Consider the following 6,000-nt stretch of genomic DNA (forward strand, 5'->3'; position numbering starts at 1 on the left):
GTAGCAAACAGAAAGGGGCTATTCACTCACTATCCCACCAAACAAGAGAGCCCCAGTCACAGAACATGTAATTCCCACCACCACTTGCGCTTTCGCTGTACTGCACTGGTAGAAGAAGGCTCCTTTGAGTTAGGAATCTGTTGATTTGTACTAAGACTCCCAAAGCCAACAGGTCACAATGAATAAACTCACACAATTATTATCAAAATTAGCAAAAATCCATCCAGAATGCCTCAGTGGATAAAAATGACTCCCTAAATAAGTACCGTGAGTCAGAAGAAATCGTGAAGATACTTCTGCACATTGAATTAAACAGCCTCAGGACAGCATGGGAGGATAAAACTCCCCACAAGGAATAAAAATAAAAACTCAAAAGCTAAGAACAAAGCTTGTCAGAACGAGGATCTTTCTTTATAGCCCTGATTTGGGGGATCATGTCAACACTTCATATAACCCCGGATAATTCAAATTAGAATTATCCTAGAATGTGGGGGAAGTAAAAATGGAATACAAGCAGCAACCGATGAATCTTACTCTACCATCAAATAATATGACCACACTGAAGGGTGGTGGACAGAGGGGAGAAGGGTTAAAAACAGAATTGAATGATGTATCTTAAAGCCACAGATAAAAACTATCCATAAATATTATGCTCTAGTAGGTAACTTAATTTTACATAGGGAGTTTGAATTAACAATGCTGAAGCCATTATAACTGAATAAGAAAACACTCTGTGGATAAAGAGAGTTAGGTTCCTCATTGTCAGGGAAGGATGTTACAAATGAGGCAAGGTGGATATTAAAAGTGAACCCTGTAATTGATTATGGGTGTCAGTGTAATTAATAGTTAATACTTAAGTAGATAAGTAGCTTAATCTATGCATATGCATTTATGCACATAGAATTCCTAATTGTGTTAAGGAGACCTCGAAGTAATGAAACCCCACTCTATAATCACAGCTCCTCAAAGGCTGAGGCAGGAGAATAGTGATTCCAGGTCATAAATAATTGATTGAGCAAATAAATGAGAGAAGCTTCTGGTAGAATTTTAATTGATATGTACTCTAGGTTTGTATCATTTTAAAATTTAATGTTGAGACCTAACATCCAGGGGATGGTGTTCGGAGATGGGACATTTGGGAGGTAATCAGATTTATACGAGGTCACGAGGGTGGAGCCCAGTAATGGAATTCCTGGCTGTATAAGAAGGGAGACTGAAGATGCTTTTCTCTGCTCTGCCATGTGAGGATCTAATAAGAGAACTGCTGTCTGCACATCAGGAAAGCCCCTAGCACACCTACGATCTGCCTGTGCTTTGGTCTCGAGCTTTTGAGCCACAAGAACTGTGAGAAGTAAATGGTTTCTTTAGCCATCTGGTCCATGCTCTTCTACTATAGCAGCCAGAAACAACTTGGACATGAATATAGAAGGAATGGTGGAAATTTTTAAAAAGTCACTATTTGGCAACGAACAACTGATGCATTACAACTTGGATAATCTTACGAGTGATGTGAACTGAGAGAAGATGGAGAATACCAATGTATGGAAACGTTAGTCAGAACAACAGCTACCCTGGGAAGATGAGAAGGGGAAAGGTGATTGGGCAGGAGTCGGGGGGTGGGGTGGGAAGGAAGCTTCTGGAATACACATAACAGTCTATGTCTTAATCCAGGTGTTGTTTCATAAATTTGTAACAATTATGCATTTAAAAGAGAAAAAAATCACCATTTGGCAAACAGTATTAATTTTTGAAGGCATTGATGAGTATTACTATCAGGGAATGAATGATGAAAAATAGATATCTGATTCTTTTCAAGGTATCTTATAAAATATTATGAAAAAATTTAAAAAGTTATATTAGCACAGAAACCCATCATGTTACCCTAGTGATTTAGGTCACCATCATCATTTCACCAGTAAGGAGACATATGTACACCTGTGCCTTTTGATAGGGATGTCCATAGAAGGACACAACACTGGTGCTGAGAGGTTATTACCCAAAATGCACAATATAAATTTAGTCAGGAGGACACATCATGGGCTCAAATTGAGCAGTTCTGCAAAGTGAATGGCTTGCTTTCTCTAACTTGTTCAAGTCAGGAAAGATTTGGCCATAAAGAAAGACTGAGAATGTATCACACATTGGAAGTTAAGTATAGTATGGGATCCTGGATTGGAACATTGACTAGAAAAAAAAAAGGCAACTAGATGTACAAGTCACAGGATAGAAGGCGCCATAATATCTACAAAGGTTCATGGGTGTTCAATAGCTGGATCCAAATGTGTAGAGATGGATAAAATGCCAACAAAAGAATTCAAAAGTAATCCTAAAATATCAACGACTTCAGAGAGGATTCAAGTAAATACAGAAGTGAATTAAAGAAACCCACCTAAGACTTGGACAAGAAGTTCAGCAATACAAATGAGAAATTCAGCAGAAGTAGAAACTCTGAAAAACAATTGGGAATAAAAAGTCCAATAAATAACATTTAAAAATGGAAAGGGAATCATTACCAATAGACTAGACCATGTGTGAAAAATACTTACAGTCAGACAGAAGTAAAAAAAAAACAAATATGACTGCACATTTAAGATCTCTGAGACATGATTAAAACTGTGAACCTATGATGTATAAGAGGAAACAGAGGTAAGACCAAAGACGCAGAAAAATTTATTGAATAAAATCTATAGTAGAAAAATCCCTCAGGTCCAGGGTAGGCTAAGGACACCTAAATGCAGAAGGCATTTTAAACTTCAAGTAGATGTGACCATAAAACAAACAAACAAACAAACAAACAAAAAACAAATAATAGCCGGGCAGTGGTGGCGCACGCCTTTAATCCCAGCACTCGGGAGGCAGAGGCAGGTGGATCTCTGGGAGTTCGAGGCCAGCATGGCCTACAAGAGCTAGTTTCAGGACTGGCACCAAACCAAAGCTACAGAGAAACCCCGTCTCGAAACCACCCCCCCAATAAAAACAAATAATAAAAACCCCTCTCCATCTCATAGGTAGAACGCCAAGATTATAGACCAAAGACACAATCTTGAAAGCTGTAAGAGAAAAGTACCAAGTTACATAAGAGGCAACCTATCAGGATACCTGCAGACCTCACAATAGAAACCCTAGCAGCAGGACAACACCGAATAATATGTCTGAAGCTCTGAAACAAACGCCATGCACGGTGACTCTTCCACAGGGTGATCCTTTAAAAACTGAAGGTGAAATGCTGACCTTCCATGATAAGCATATATATGTAAAGCAATTTGTGACCACTAAGCCAGTGCTGGGAAAACACTTAAAAGAATACTACACCAGAAAAAGGGAAAGATATACAGAAGCATGTGTGTCTGGAAATGTGAGCATTCATCTCACAAGGACAAACACATGAGAAGGAGGAAAGAAGCAGTTGTCATTGGCTCAGTAAACCAGCAAGCTTCTAAGATAGAGGGAAGAAATTAGTATGTGACATCCAATGGTAACAACAATTGTAAATGGTCACAACGCTCCAATTAGAAGATGCCGATTGACTGAACAGATGTTTTAAAGACAAGATAGCTTGCTATCTTGAAAAAACTCACCTGTGAGGCAAAGGCACAAACCAAAAATGAACAGATGGAAAATGGTATTCCAAGAAAACAGAATCTGCAGGCAAGCAGGAGTAGCTATACTCATATATGACAAAGTAGATGTCAAGTCAACATGTTAAGGAATGAATAGGGTTATTGCTTTTTAATAAAAAAATCAAGAAGATATAATAATCGTAAATATATAACACTCAACATTGGTGACCCTCATTTCATAAAACAAACATTACTGGATGTAAAGGGACAGTTAGGTCCAGATAAGATAGTAGTGAGTTACTTCAGTGCTCACTGCTCACACATTCTCTTAGACTAGATACCAATGAAATCCGGAGGATCATTAGAGAATAGTATTCTATTTAATTGGGAATTAGAATGGATAAAGCCCACAATCAGATATATTCGCTGATGAAATCTAAACCAAGTTTGTTTGTTTGCTTATTTATTTATTTATTTATTTTTGAGACAATGTTTCTCTGTGTAGCTCTGGCTGTCCTGAAACTTTCTCTGTAGACAAGGCTGGCCTCAAATTCACAGAGTTCCTATTGTCTTTGCCTCCTGAGTGCTGGGATTAAAGGCAGGCACCACTACCACCCAGTTCTCTACCAAGTCTTTAAAGAGGAACTAGTATACCAATGATCATCAGAATATTTTATAGAATAGAAAGAGACGGGGAGCTTCTAAATTCATGCTACAGAGTCAGTACTTCCTTAATACCAAAGCCAGATAAATATACCAGATAAATTATAGAACAATTTCCTTGATGAAAACAGATACTTTTTTTTTCATTTTTTGAGACAGGATTTCTCTGTGGAACTAGCTCTGTAGACCAGGCCTTGAACTCACAGAGATCCACCTGCCTCTGCCTCCCGAGTGCTGGGATTAAAGGTATGCATCACCACTATCCAGCTTCAGACACAATTTTTTTTTATGGTGAAAGTGTATATTTAGAATTAGCCAGCTGGGCTCAGTTTAGATGATTCCAATCTTGTTGGCAACATTCAGAGCATCATAATCAGGAGCCAACCAAACATGTGCCTTCTTCTCTCCGTCGGGCCTTATGAGGTTGTTGACTTTGGCCACATAGATGTCATAGAGTTTCTTCACAGCCTGTTTGATCTGTGCTTGTTGGCCTTGACGTCCACAATGAACACAAGTGTGTTGTTGTCTTCTATCTTCTTCATGGCTGACTCGGTGGTCAGGGGGAATTTGATGATGGCATAGTGGTCAAACTTGTTCCTCCTGGGCGCGCTCTTCCGGGGGTATTTAAGCTGCCTTCGTAGCCGCAGGGTGTTGGGACGCTGAAAGGTGGGCGATGTGCGGATCTTCTTCTTTTTGTGGCTGTGGACGCCTTTCAGCACTGCCTTCTTGGCTTTCAAGGCCTTCACTTTAGCTTCGGCTTTGGGAGGGGCAGGAGCTTCCTTCTTCGCTTTCGGCGCCATCTTGACGAAAAGGGCCAGACACAAATTTTTTAAACAAAGGATTTGAAAAGCTAAATTTAACAATGCATTTTACATCCCATGGATGCAAGGGTGGTTTAGTATGTGCAAAGTAATAAATGTAAAGTAGTGTGTAAATACAATCGGGCAAAACCCATATCATTTCTCAACAGCCAGAAAAAGCCTTTGGAAAAAAAACCCCAGTATCCCTCCATGGTGAAAACCCTGCAAAACCAGGGACAGAAGGCTTATACCTTAACAAATGGTATGTAAGACAAACCAATAATCAATATTGTACTGAATGGGGGTGGGGTGGGAAGTTGTGTTCTGTATGGTTGGAGAATGATTTTTGATAGCTTCATGTTTGGTTTTCAATAAATGATTTTACTAATCATGTAGCAGGCTGTAGCAGATAGATAACAAAACATCAAAGTTGGTACAACATCTAGCAGAGATGACAGGCATAGCTGCATTGAGAGAGCAAATAAAGCTAACACTGTCAGATTTTAGTGAGGGAAAATGAGTGGAGGCAGTTGGCTGAAATGCCCAACTGGGAGTTTTCTCTATATGGATGAACTTCTGGCATCTGGTTCCCACTGCAGGCATTTCTACACCATGGGAAAAACAATAGTAACTATTTTTGAAAATGGCTTACCTTTTGGCTGTTTTCAAGGGCTCTGTGTTTTTATTCTTGGGCTGGTTTTGTTGTTGTTCCCCCTTTTCTTCTGTTCCTGTTACAGGGCTAGAGGGATAGCTTCCCTCGGGTTTGGAGGACACTTGAAACAAGCATACTTGGGCCTGAAGTAGGAAGGGGAGAGCAAACTCTGCCTCCAGAACCAGCTTTGAAAACCACCTGACAATCTAACAGTGTACCGTGTATCATAAACTGAAAACTCGTCTCTAAATGGGATGTGGGCTTCAGCTTTCACTACTTTGCTTGATACAACACCAGAGAACCAAGGTAAGAGAAAGAAATAAAA

General features: G+C 39.6%; 1 pseudogene; it reads right to left on the reverse strand.

The window, feature by feature from the left end:
- Positions 1 to 4,553: 4,553 nt before the first annotated feature.
- Positions 4,554 to 5,035, reverse strand: LOC101989988 (annotated as a pseudogene).
- Between the last annotated feature and the right edge of the window lie 965 nt (positions 5,036 to 6,000).

This window comes from Microtus ochrogaster, chromosome 1 (genome assembly GCF_000317375.1).
Source record: "Microtus ochrogaster isolate Prairie Vole_2 chromosome 1, MicOch1.0, whole genome shotgun sequence".
NCBI lineage: Eukaryota > Metazoa > Chordata > Mammalia > Rodentia > Cricetidae > Microtus > Microtus ochrogaster.